At 39.9% G+C, this 14,716-nt stretch overlaps 1 protein-coding gene across 1 annotated transcript in view; it reads right to left on the reverse strand.

Annotated features, from left to right (window-relative positions):
• The window catches only part of TMTC2 (transmembrane O-mannosyltransferase targeting cadherins 2), a 289,642-nt gene that overhangs the window by 84,993 nt on the left and 189,933 nt on the right, over nucleotides 1-14,716 (reverse strand). The gene's annotated exons all lie outside the window — the stretch shown is intronic.

Genomic DNA, 14,716 nt, shown 5'->3' on the forward strand with positions numbered 1-14,716 from the left:
ATTTCATAGTATCTGAACTTTCTGAATTGAGCCAGCCTCATCCAGGAGATTTACAATGCAAAGCAGTTTCTTTCTAGATGTGTCCCAAAGGTATAGAAACAAAATGCAAAAATAATGTGAAGAATGTATAAGTGAGAGTTGAAGAACATCTTCCTTATTGAAATTATAAGTAACAAAAGCTTATAATAAATATGACTATACACATACAGAGTATAGTTTAAAGGGTACCTGTCAGCAGGATGAAACCTATTACAACAAGCATACTCTCTGATAAAGTTGATGCTTCTAATTAAAATGATACCAGTCTTGTGAAAATTGGCTGTGGCATTTCTGAGAAAAAAAATACTTCTATTCTTACCGAAACTGAGGGCTTCAGTGCGTGGTTGAGGGGCGTAGTTCAGCTCCTCAGTGTATCTCAGCCACTTAGATTTCCAGTTCTGACCACACCTCCCAGTGCACTGAAGTCCTCATTTACTCTAAGAATAAAAGTCTCCGGAAGGTGAAAAACGATTTTCACAAGACAGGTATCATTTTAATCATCAGGATCAACCCTATTTGGCAGTATGACTGGTTTAATAGGGATGACCCTGCTGACAAGTGCTCTTTAAGATATAGATATGTGACTTTAAAGGCTATGACAACCTTTGCAACACAATGCATTATTGATCCAATACACCTAAAATTAATGAAGAAACTTTACAAATGCTAAATTAAAACTATCCTACCATTTTGTGGCTAAAGTAGCTATGCAGACTTGTGCGTCACGTGGCTACTAGTTGCCAACAAACCCACTTTAGTTCAACCGTACTGTCATAAGCTCCTCAAAGTGTCCCTTATTAATCTCTTCTCTCTAGGGAATTCAGCTGTTTTCGACAGCCAGGCACCCAACCCGATCCCGCTCAATTGTAGATCAATGGTTTAAACCATTGTGTGGCCATTAACAGGTCACGTTCTGATGCTTAGAATCAGCAGGGCAGATCACTTTACAAAAACAGTAAAAAAGAAGACAGAAAAAAGGAAAAACTGATTTATATGCTGATAGGTAAAAGATTAGACACACTTTAAAACAACCATAAGCTTTATGGTCAATTCTTACATTTCCTCAGAGAGAGCAATTTTAAGACTACGAGGAAATTATTTAGGATTCTTCCACATCACATTCTCCGGAGAAATTTTGTATTGGCAAAAAGATTTTGTTAATTTGCTATGATTGATAGGAAAAGGAATTATTTTCCTCTGGAAGACGCACAAGCTTTGGAGATTTAGAGCTAGATTTACAAACGGGAAGTTGGCTCACACGTGAAAATCATCCTTAAAAATTAGAATTGCAGTAAAATCATATAAGCAAAGTACATGAAAAAGTGAATTAAGCAGCACAGCTGAAATATCTGGACAGACGTCTCTACATTTTCTGTTTGCTTCCAATGTTTAACTCCACATGAGTTAAAACAGTATCTCCACCAGGAAAAACACTATACTTGGTCTCCAACTGATTCTAAATCTGGCCATGCACTTTACATGAACATCGCCCAAACCCACATGACCAGCCAATGATCTATTGTGTAAGCGGGCCTCTTGATTCTACCCCATCATCTGCCATAAGGGGAGAGTCAGAAGGACATAAGAATGAGGCAGCAAATCTGTGTGAATATGAAATCTCCATTTTCCCCTTTGTGGCAATGTAAATGAAGTGAACAGTTGTTGCCAGGTTCCATCACAGATTGCAGCTAATAAGTAGGGGTCCTGGCAATAATCATCATTATTAGCAATGGTCATCATTACTCATCTCCTCCATTACCTGACGTCATCATTGTCTCTTTTGACCACCATCCATCACTATACAGTTCCCGAAAGGATTGATGAGTTTCAATTATCTTGAAATCATGTTACCTGCTATTGTTTCATAATACTTTGCTTGCAATCTGACCCTACTGGGGATATCTGAGTACCATGAGACACTGTGAGTACCTGGGAAAAGTGACTGCTATAGTACAGTCCAGCTCTGCAGTCTTGATGACAACTGGTCAGTATTTGGTCAGTGTTTTACATCAGTGTTTGTAAGTCCAAACCAGGAGTGGGTTTAAAACACAGAAAAGGTGCAAGTCTTTCCATTATACTTCTTAGTAGGATCCTCTCCTGGTTTTGATGAGAAAAACTGACCAAATACTGACGGTGTGAAAGTTGCCTAAGGCTGGGTTTACACTTTGGTTTTTGCTGTGGTACAAAATGCCACACAAAACACTCTTTTTACAGGTGAAACAATTCTTTACCATGTATTACATGTAAAAACTGTGTGGGAAATTACAGCATCACAAACCTATGGAAATTGTAGTAAAAACTCAACATGTAAAACCAAGCCTAAGGTGTAATAGACATTTTTTAAAGGAGTTGTTAAAGGGGGCTGTCTCATTAACTATAATAGACAGACCATGCACCCTTTGGAAAAAGTTGAGCCAACAGAAGACAGAGTGGCATGGCACTGTCCTAGCTCTGCTGCCACTTCGTCCTAGCCATTGGTAGGGATCATAGCAGTTGTCCCACATCTTAGCAATACACCATCAATGTCTGCCCAAGGGGCCCTATTGGATCGCACAATTTTCCGGTTAATTATTAGGAACGAGCATTCAAAGAAACTTGGTCCATATAATCGATCAGTAGAACTGAATGAGGGAGGAATGACTGTGGAAGCAATCATTCCTTTAACATTCACTTGGCATTGGCTTGTGTAATAAGGCCGCTGCAAACTAACGGAACATCAGGCAGTGTGAAAAGGTCCTCAGACAACCCTTTAATCTAGCCATAATCTACTCTGCTGTCAATACAATTGCAGGGTCTAAACTGCCAGAAAATTCTACTGAGAGTGATAACAGGTTAGCTAGTATGTCTGACAAGGGCCAAAATCTAGGCATAAATGCTATCTTGTTTGAAGAAAATCTAAATTTACATCATTAGCCATCCTGCTCATTAAAGGGTTGAATTAAGCTGTTCTCGATAAACACCTTGTGAATCACACTTATCACATTGAGAGGAAGGAGGCAAGTCCCTCAACATCAACATATAACCGCTGACAGCAAATGTCATCGTCAAAGTCCTTAAAATGTTATCAGCATGGCACAGGACACAAGCCCAGAAAGGACAACAACCAACTCTGCCTGTAGGCTCAAGAAATGATTATTTCCAAGCGTACCTTTCCTGCTGGATATGCTCAGAGAACATACAAGAGAAAAGTATTTGTCTCGAGTGCTGTTAACCACATCACACGCTTATACAATGACAAGTTATAAAGTAAATCGCTGAGAAAAATGGAATAGCGTAGGGAAGATTTCTCCCGCTAAGACAGCTCAGCTCATGCTGGGATAAACAGACTGTAACCAGGTGAAGACTGAAACCAGTGTCTAAAGCTACATCAGATGCCAGAGAGATTTATCAACTTTACTTCCAGCTGGAATTTATGATTGCGTTGGTGCTGCTGCAAATATCGTTTCTGCTATCAACCTGAGTTTGTTCAATCTTCTAACTGTCTGGTCATACTCTATCTGATTTATAGGGAACGCGAATTAAGCTACGCCATGGAAAACTATGAGTGGGAAGCCAAGGAACTTGGAGGAAACAGTCCTCATTTGTTCCGCAGCCACAATTATTTTGGCTGCTAATGGCGGTGTGCTCAGCTAAAATAATTAGAATACCAAAACGGAATTCCCACCAGGAACAACACGCAGCCAAAATTCTCCAGGCTTTGCTAGACACTAGATATATGGAAAGCAGCTTAACCTTTGATGTACGGTCAGAGTACGGAGTCACTCTAATTAGTTTTACTGAAAAGTTAATGTGCCTACAGGGCATCGCCTTTAAGCGATAGTACATGTGGCCATCCAGATCTAGACAAGTTAATTAGGGGCATGACAGAATTATTTATTTGTGTGCTAGTGCATTTTACATAGACTCCCAAAACTCCAATCAGTTACCTGAATTTTATGCACCAGCAATGAACCGAAATACCTCTTGTCATCTGCAGTGCCATGTTTTCACACACCGCAAGCCTTTACAATCACCAATAACCGATTACACGCTTAATGCCAAGGGATAGCTGCATAAACTTTATTGTGATTTATAGCAGAGCGATATGCTGCAGGTTTATGTAACATAAACTATACATTTGGCAGTTTGTGTAGCATTTGATAGCAGAGAAAATGTAGATAGTAATCTCTGCATGTAACCTGTGAAGTTCTTCTGACGTGCTCGGCATGCCTCCATCTACAAGTTGGTTGGAGCTCTGCAACTAGTGTGACATCAGGCATTGAGATAAAAATAAAGCTAGATATGCTTTTTCGGAATATGTTAGCGAATTTAGACTTGGACATAATATTCATGCTATATTCTGATAAGGATACATAGGGTGCAAAAACTGGTGCTTTAGTATTTTCAGAGCAGAGGTGGTCAACGTCCCAAGAGTCTTTGCAAAGTCTTCAATAAAAAATGATTTACCGCACCCTGAAAAGTTATTCTTGAGGACCTGATGGTCTTATCATCGGGACAATGGTCGCTCATGTGAAGTGTCAGTGTTGCCTAGAGCCTCTGATAAAAGTCATTATGATCAGCATTTACATAAACCAATTATGACACCAATAATTTACATTTTTACAGTGGCATGACTGATGAACTTTAACTAGAAACTATAGTTTTAGCATTAATTGCTGATCTTTTACATAATTAACGGCCAATAATCACTACAATTGCTTGGGAATTTGGGACTTATGATGGTAATTTTAAAGGGAACTTGTCATGTTGAACATTATGTTTTAGCTGCAGGCACCATGTTATAGAACAGGAGGAGATGAGAAGAATGGTATATAGTTTTAGAGGAAAAAATTCAGTAAAACTTTTATTCATTTACATCCCTGCTTATTCTGAGCTTTGAAGTCAAGTAGGCAATGTTATCAGTGACTGACAGCTATCTCTGTATACATAGTCATAGAGGGAAGGCTGTCAGTCACTGATAGGACCGACTCCTAGACTTCAAAGCCTAGAATGAGCAGGAATTTAAATGAGTAGATTACAGGTTATACTGAATCTTTTCCTATAAAACTGTATATCAATCTGCTCAGCTCCTCCTGCTCTATAACATGCTGCCTGCAGATTACACTGCCTTTTCATGGTGACAGGTCCCTTTAAACAGTTCTAATCATGGCCGTAGACCAAAGATAGCTATCAGCTGACACCTAATCCAACCACCCCCCTTTCACCACATACACCTGCAGGCTGAACATAGCCAAATGTCTAGATGTATTTTTAATACTGACTGAGGAAGGAATAAACTACTGACAACCCCCATACACATTACATGGTTGGTGGGTTCAACTAACATTTATGTAATATGTAAGGCCACCTTTAATTCACTGGCAAACACCCTCTGATACTAAGAACATAAATTTAGGTGCAAGTGCCATTTTTGTGCTGCTCTCTTCCCTTTTCCGACAAGGAGGCATGCCAAGAGTGGGGAGAGGCTGGGCCGTTTAGGTGTATGGACTGTCGGAGGATGCCTCTAATCCTTCTAATAATTTAGGCATATCCTCTGGCAGTGCGGGGATATCAAATTTTAAACCCACCCCCTCCCCTAAATGTAGAAAATAGAAAATAAAAATTATCTTAATTTTGCTCCTTTTTTATGAATTTGTTGTCTTATTGCAACCTAAACTATAAGAATTATAAGTAAAATTATTTAATATGCATAATAGCAAATCAGCCTTTTTTTCTCCTGCAAGCACGACCATCACTGATGGATTGCAGGGTGGTCTGTAACCATGGAAACGGGCAGTGTATAATGTGATGGAAAACTGAGTCCAGCCAGCAAAGGAGACAATATGGATAATAACAATATATTAGTAAGTGTATTATCTTTCTCTATGTGATAAATGCCACTCACTGAAGTGAGACAACCCCTTTAAGTAACATTGTATAGACTGACAAATGGTGTGGGTAGGTTTTTATTTCTTTGTCCTTTCAATTTTTAAGATGTAGATGCAGTTTACCCTTTGAATGGTACCAATAAGTATGATCAGTACTCATGATGTCCCAAGAGAAAAAAAGTCAGTACATTTTCTGTAGAACCTGGATGTATTTTCTCAGAAGCACACACATCCTGAACCGGTTTTTGGAGACAATTACCTATTACATGTTCTCTACTACTCATGCACTACATGACGTGAGATAAGTACCATTATTTTACTGGCACTAGGTCAGATATTATTGTATTGGCTCTACGTGATTTTATGGAAACTACAACTGGTACTATGTTTGATGCACTATTATCCCAGTTGAGTAAAATGGAGACACAGTGATTTTGACCTTGTTATTACAACGTTAACAATCATTATTTCATAGTTCACATTAAATGTCACAAAACTGTCCACAGTTACAGAAATAAGTAATTTATCATTTTTATGATTATATTTTTCAGAAACAAGAAAACCATTCTCAAATATTTATTTTGCATTCGATAATTCTAAAACAGAATGGAAAATGGATCTGTATTATTAGGCTCATGTAGTCTATGGATAATGCACTTGGTTTACATCCAGTCCTTTGAAGGCTTTTAATAAGACTGAGGGACACAGGAGTAGATAAACCCATGACTGTTTAATCCAGAAGTTTATAGAAGAGATTATGTCTTTTTTTTTTTCTTTCATCGGTTATTTTTAGATCTAGTGGCCATAATACTCTTTAATTACCAGGCCTGTTTGTGCCTTGAATAGGTTTCTGGGTTATAATTACTTTTAGAGAGGTTTCTAATTTCAGCAAATTACATTTATCATATTGTGATTGTCCATATTGCCTCCTTTGCTAGCTGGACTCATTTTCCATCACACTATACACTGCCCGTTTCCAAGGGTTACGACCACCCAGCAATCCAGCAGTGATGGTCGTGCTTACACACTACAGGAAAAATCTCCGCCCTCTCTAGTGGCTGGGATTGTGGGAGCACACATGCACAGTAGCTCCCATTAAGGCCACTTGGTATCTTTGCTGCAGTGGTGCCTGTAACCACAGGAAATAAGTAGTGAATAACTTGATAGAAAAATGAATCCAGACAGCAAAGGAGGCAATATGGATAATAACAATACATTAGTAAGTGCCTTGTATTAACTTTCTGTACATGATAAATGCCATTTGCTGAAGTGAGACAACCTTTTTACCGCCTTACCGAACACTCAAAGTAAATTTACAGAGTGGGCACCATATCTGCCGGGTGCCTGCTGTTTTAAACAGTAGGCACCCAGTACTAATGTATGCGATCGATGATAATGTCAATCGCATACATTTAACCACTCAAATGTCATGGTCAAATGAGACTACGGCATCTGAGAAGTTAAACATCTGGAGCACGTGCTCCTGGTCCGTGCTCCGACTTCCCCCAGCAAGAATCGGGGGAGCCGGATACAGTGTGTGACAGCGCCTGTACTCAGGAGTTACCGCACACTAGTTCCTATGGAGAGCCTGCCTGTGGTAGGGCTCCATAGGAGCACAGTGTAATTCTAATAGACTCTGATGATTGCTTGTTATAGTTAAAAAGTGTAAAACAAAGTTTTAAAAAATACTAAAAATAAAATAAATAAAAATCTAAAAATTCAAATCACTCCCCTTTTCTCAAAATTATTTATCCCATATGGCAAACTGCGAAACAGGAAAAAAAAGTCAAAAAGGCCAATTTGCTGTTTTTTGCTTGCTTCATTTCCCACATAAAATTGAATAAAAAGTGATTGAAAAGTCCCCCATGGATGAAATTTAATTAGCATTGGCCAGTTAAAAACTGCCCTTTTGGAAGTAATAATGCAGTGTTTCCTGGATTCTACACTCAAGTCACATGGAAATGCATAACACATGAGACATAGCGGCACCCTCGCACAGCATGTGTCCAAGATATAATCTGCAACTCATTCCTGGTACAACGCACATATTAATAAAAGTAATCATCATGTTTGGTATATAAGGTGGGCATCACAGGGAGTTGAAACACTACACCCCAGACAGCTGGTATTCCCACATAAGGAGCATCAAACACTCTAGGACCCCTACACCTGTCATATTTGGGACTAAAACAATCGGCATGCTGAAGCATGCATTATGAAAACATGTTGGCACCCGTATGTCCGTCAGAGAGGACGGGAGGACATATGTTATTGATATTTCACATCTGTCAACTTAGTGGAGTATGCAGTGTAATGAATGCCTTCCCAGAAGGCTGGGCCAAGAATCTCTCGGCTCCACCCTATGCTGAATGTGGATAAAAATAAAGGATTTTAAACATTTCTTCGATCCAGTTTGGAGAGCTGATCAACATTGGGTTGAGTTCCGTGTACAGGACCAGAAACGGACTCTTATTAAGTCATCCGTTAAGTATTAGAACCTTTGTGTTTTAATACTTTTATTTTCTGTAACTTTTGCTTATGTGTCCTTTTTTGTAAAAAAAATTTGCATTGTACTTCCCCATTGATGCCAGTGTGCTTGTCGTATGCCAGAACACAATGCGTTCCTGTGAGGGTGGTACATATGTAACCAGGGCTTTCCATCAGCCTAGCCTTCAATTGACGGCTGGTGGCAGCTTGTGTATGGATGGATGTGCACTTGATGCTGTGTGATTTGTGACGGGGAAAATGGTTTTCTTCCTTTTGAACATTTTTAAACATTTAATGAATTTATTTTACTTTTTTTTTTTTATCCCACTAGGGTATAATAGGCTTCCATAAATGGAAGGCCTGGAGGCCACTGTTACAATTTGAACTGCCAGAGCAAATCTTAACACCCCCCCCCCCCCCCCATGATCTCACTGCAAGGAGGGGTGTTAGTCATTCTGCAAACCCTTTAGATGCTGCTATACAGTCATGTGTTTTTTGTAACATTTTTAATAAAAGGTTATTTCATCTCCGTTTCAACTATACAGAGAGATTAAAGTAATCCAACTAAACAAAGAAAACTGAAGAAAAGTCTTTTCAAGATCTTCTGTAAATGTCATTCTACAAAAATGCCTATTCTAACTGAGGAAAAAGATAGGACACCCTTGCCCCTAATAGCGAGTGTTACCTCCTTTGGCTGAAATAACTGCAGTGAGACGGTTCTTGTAGCCATCTACCAGTCTTCGACATCGGTCTGAGGAAATTTTACCCCACTCCTCAATGCAGAACTTTTTCAGCTGTGAGATGTTTGAGGGGTTTCTTGCACGTACAGCCCTTTTCAAGTCACCCCACAGCATCTCAATGGGATTCAAATCTGGACTTTGACTTGGCCATTCCAGGACTCTCCATTTCTTCTTTTTCAGCCAATCTTTGGTTGATTTACTAGTATGTTTTGGGTCATTGTCATGTTGCATGGTCCAGTTCCGCTTCAGCTTTAATTTTCTAACTGATGGTCTCACATGTTCTTCAAGCACCTTCTGATACACAGTAGAATTCATCGTGGATTCTATGATGGTGAGCTGACCAGGTCCTGCTGCAGCAAAGCAGCCCCAAACCATGACACTTCCACCTCCATGCTTCACAGTTGGTATGAGGTTCTTTTCTTGGAATGCTGTGTTTGGTTTACGCCAAACATGTCCTCTGCTGTTGTGTCCAAATAATTCAATTTTGGACTCATCTGTCCAAAGAACATTATTCCAGAAGTCCTGGTCTTTGTCAACTTTATCTCTGGCAAATGTCAGTCTGGCCTCGATGTTTCTCTTGGAAAGCAAAGGTTTCCTCCTTGCACACCTCCCATGCAAGTTAAACTTGTACAGTCTCTTTCTGATTGTAGAGGCATGTACTTCTACATCAACAGTAGCCAGAGCCTGCTGTAGTTCTCGAGATGACACTTTAGGGTTTTTGGAGACCTCTTTTAGCATCTTGCGGTCTGCTCTTGGGGTGAACTTGCTGGGGCGACCAGTCCTGGGCATGTTGGCAGTTGTTTTGAAAGCCCTCCACTTGTAGACTATCTTCCGGACAGTGGAATGGCTGATTTCAAAATCTTTTGAGATCTTTTTAAATCCCTTCCCAGACTCATAGGCTGCTACAATCTTTTTTCTGAAGTCCTCTGACAGCTCTTTTGCTCTCACCATGGTGCTCACTCTCACTTCAACAGTCAGGAGCACACCAAACTAAATGTCTGAGGTTTAAATAGGGCAAGCCTCATTCAACATGCAGAGTAACGATCTACTAATTATGTGCACCTGGTGTGATATACCTGTGTGAGATCTGAGCCAATTTAAGAGGGAATACATGTGAGGGTGTCCTATCTTTTTCCTCAGTTAGAATAGGCATTTTTGTAGAATGACATTTACAGAAGATCTTGAAAAGACTTTTCTTCAGTTTTCTTTGTTTAGTTGGATTACTTTAATCTCTCTGTATTGTTGAAACGGAGATGAAATAACCTTTTATTAAAAATGTTACAAAAAACCACATGCTTTCAAAGGGTGTCCTAATTTTTTCACATGACTGTACATGTATGTAGGGGCGCAGCGCCTCACCACATTTATGAATGCATAACTCATGCAGCACAGTGTATTATACAGTCAGTGCTATACCGAATACCGAAAGGCATCATCAGGCCGCACCAGAGAGACACAGCCTGATGGGCATACCCTGCAGGCCAACCTGGGGCCTTCATCAGGCTCCTGGCTGCCATGCTAAGACATTGGCACCCCGTGATCTCATTTATGTGGGTGCCGACGCCCAACAGAGGGAGCTCCCTCCCTTTAAACCTTAATGTGTTAAGAAGTTACGTAAATGGTCACTGTACTTTCAGAAAACTTTGCATACATCAATAGTACAGGTGAATATAAGAAACTTTGTATTATATCTTATCTGAGAAAAATGCTTTGTTCTACAGTTATCAGCCTTTTTCTTCTTCAAAGCCTCCCCTTTTCTAAACTAACTTTTTTTTGAGAAATCCGTCTTGTAAGACCAAGACAGACTACCTGCTCAATAAAGGATTAGTGTTGAGAGCGAATATTCGAATCGCAAATTTTAATCACGAATATGGCCACTTCGATAATTCGCGAATATTTAGACTATAGTGCTATATATTCATATTTGCGAATAGTGTTGAATATTCTATTTGCGAAATTATCGTGAATATATTACATTGCCAATTTTCGCAATCTAGTAAACAATGACTGGAGATCACAAATTCTCGAATATATGGCGAATATTCGGTCTAAAATTCACGCAATATCACGAATTTGAATATTGCCTATGCCGCTCACTATAAAGGATCAGATTACAATTTCCCATAGAGGTGGGGAGAAGGGAGGGGGAGGAGAAGGGAGGAAGTGTAGAGAGACCAGACTGCACAAACATGATTCAACAACTAATTGTAAGCATTCTATCTCACCACAAGCTCTTTATTTATATCTATACTGCTCAGTTCTTCTCTATATGGTGCTTCTGGGTGATTCTAATTGATTCGGAGTGAGTGAGTTAAGGAGTAGAGTGTGCTGCCTCTCTAAGGATCTATTTGTGTCTTTGGCAAAAAAAAAGCCCAAAAACGGCATATGTGATTCTAAAGGAAATATTTATATTCTATAAACTGCTCTCAAAGGTAAATAAGGGAACTACCAATATAGTACTAATTCTGTACAGTCTGCACTGATGGGAAAGAGGAAGTTGTAGTGAGCTTTGAGAAAATGAAAATGTTATGATTTTAAACTGGATTACTGACAGGTCAAAATCTGATCACTCAATTGTGGAAAGCAAAAATTAAGATGCGCCCCCACATTCCAGTTTTAAAATAACAGCATTACACTAGAAGGCTTACATTTTCGCACCACTAAACGCATAGAAAGAACAAATTACTGTAACAGGTGGCCCCATGTGGTTTTACATGCAATGTAATACAATAAACCGTACAATATCAAATTTCCAGGAAAGGAAAAGACATCTAAACCTGAACTTGATCCTTAAGCAATCTTTAATTTTGGCATTAAAGTACACAAACTCCCATAGGGATCATTACATCTTTTGACCCAAAGTTTTAATTGAAACTTTAAACAAAATATATTCCTTCCCTAATACATTTAAGCTTGCTCTAACCTTCGTGGTACACGCTGTAATGCCAGACAAATTAATCTCTCTAACTTCAGAGTGCACTGTCTGATTTGTACTTAAGATTAATGTCACAGAGCACAGAATAATAGGGCATTTCCAGACTAAATGTGATGGTTCTCCACTAAGTAAAAGTTTAATACTAAGGCTTATTTGCAGAAAGGTTTTCTTTTATGGACTGACTAGCTTGACATCCCCATATACTTAATACTGCACGGTTTTGGACTACACAGCAATTCCGCCATTATTTTTAGTGTTTTTTTAATAATTTTTTTAGCAATTTACCGTATGGTAAAAATAACAAGTCTTGATGCTCTCCAAAAGAGAAACAATATAAAATACTGTAATTTGATACCTTTTAATGGCTAACTAAAATACATGATGTTACAAGGCAAGCTTTCGAAACACAGAGGGGCCTGAAGAAGGGACCTAAGTGTCTCAAAAGCTTGCCTTATAACATCATGTATTTTAGTTAGCCATTAAAAGGTATCAAATTACAGTATTTTATATTGTTTCTCTTTTGGAGAGCATCAAGACTTCTCACTACTGGCTAACACGGTACCAAACCTTTTTATTTTGTAAAAACAACAAGTTCATTTCATTCTCTGATTCATAAGGACGGTGGTCGTAAAGAAACATAGTGTTGATTATAAAAAATTAATAAATTGGAGTTAAACTTATTTTCTTTTTAAACTTTATTAACCTTATACACTTATGAACATTGCATTCCATAGGGGAGTTGAAGCACCATTCATTTCATTGCAATTATAATGCTTTGAAATATGACATGGCCTTATGGGCAGATACAGTAGTTATGGCAGCCTGAGGGCCTTTCTTTGGTCCCCAGTGGTCATAATAAAGAATTAGTGGCCTTCATCTGTTAATCACTTTAGATTCTGAGGTTGCTATTGAATGTGACATTTTCATTCATTGACCTGATGCCTAAGGCCTCTTTCACACGAGCGTGACAGATTGGCTCCGGATGCGTTCAGTGAAACTTGCACCATTTTGAAAGCAAGTTCAGTCAGTTTTGTCTGCGATTGCGTTCAGTTTTTTTCCGTGCGGGTGCAATGAGTTTTTCACGCGGGTGATAAAAAACGGAAGGTTTACAAACAACATCTCTTAGCAATCATCAGTGAAAAACGCATCGCACCCGCACTTGCTTCCGGATGCAATGTGTTTTTCACTGAAGCCCCATTCACTTCTATGGGGCCAGGGCTGAGTGAAAAACGCTGAATATAGAACATGCTGCTTTGGGACCTTACAGCACTGCAATCCTCCTAAAGGGAATCTGTCACCAGTGACCTCCCTATCTAATTGTATGCACATAGCTGTGGTTCACTTGATTAAAACAAAGTGTTTCCTTTGTTGATCTGAGGCTCTGTTCCTAAATGTGATACTTTTTCTTAATATGCAAATTAGGCATTTGGTGCAATGAGGGAGTCACTAATGCTCCTGTTGCACACAAGCTCTACTCCTTTCTGTGGCCAGCCCCATCCTCACTGCTTTGCCACTGTCTAACAATCAAATCGGCAAGGGAGGGAGTGGTCACAAAAGGAGGCAGAATTTATGTGCAACAATAGCAATGGTGACACTTTCATTCCACCAAGGGCCTAATTTGTATAACTAAAAAAACAGAGCCTTGGATCAAAAAAGAAAAACAGCCATTTAATTAGGTGAAGCACAGCTATGTGTCTATGAAAACAGTTGGCTAGGGAATCAATAGTGACAGATACTTAGACGCATGATTTTAACCCTTCAGATGCTGTAGTCAAATGTGACAATGGCAGCTGCAAGTGCAAAAAGTAGGAAGCAAGCGATTCTGGGTTTGTACCAGCTCGCCCCTAGTAAGGATTGGGGGAGTCAGATGGTGTGTGCGGCAGCTTCTCTAGTCATGAATGATACGAGGCTGATGCACAGTTCCTATGGAGCCCCTGCCAGTGGCGTCTCTAGCTTTCAAATTTTGGGGGGGCACACTGGGGGCCAGGACAAAAGTAGGGGGGCAGCTATAACAACGATACATTTACACAAGTAGCGATACTTTACCCAATACCTAAAACCGCAACAGGGAAGAAAAGTCCAGCTGCCTGTGGATGACACTTTTATAGGGAGGGGGATCCGTGGATGACACTGCTATGGGGGGGGGGTATCTGTGGATGACACTGCTATGGGGGTGGGGGATCTGTGGATGCCACATACCGTATATAGCATCTTATGCTATGTGTGTCATCCACAGATCCACCCCATGACAGTGTCATCCCCATTTCCCCCTCCATAACAGTGTCATACATAGATCTCCCTCCCCGCCACTCACAGGAGTGTACATTTGACATTTCTAAACTGTAATCCATATCCTGCAGTAACTTTAAATCAGGATTAAGCGGCCGCTCATCTCTACTAGTACCTTAACCTTACACCACTCGGCTAGCTTCGGTAACAGGGCCAGGCTACAGCCTGCAGGCACTGCCTGTTAGTTGTTACCGAGCGAGTGCTGATTTCTGCAGGTCAGAGGTTGTCAGGTTGTCAGTAGCTCCATATCCCCTGAAGACGCCACATCTGTGGCAAAACATGTCGGGGGAGCTACAATCTGAATTTTAGTTCAAGTGTGGCTGTGATAGTGTGTCTGAACGGGGTCTGACTGCAGACAC

Source organism: Bufo gargarizans, chromosome 2 (genome assembly GCF_014858855.1).
Source record: "Bufo gargarizans isolate SCDJY-AF-19 chromosome 2, ASM1485885v1, whole genome shotgun sequence".
Taxonomy (NCBI): Eukaryota; Metazoa; Chordata; class Amphibia; order Anura; family Bufonidae; genus Bufo; species Bufo gargarizans.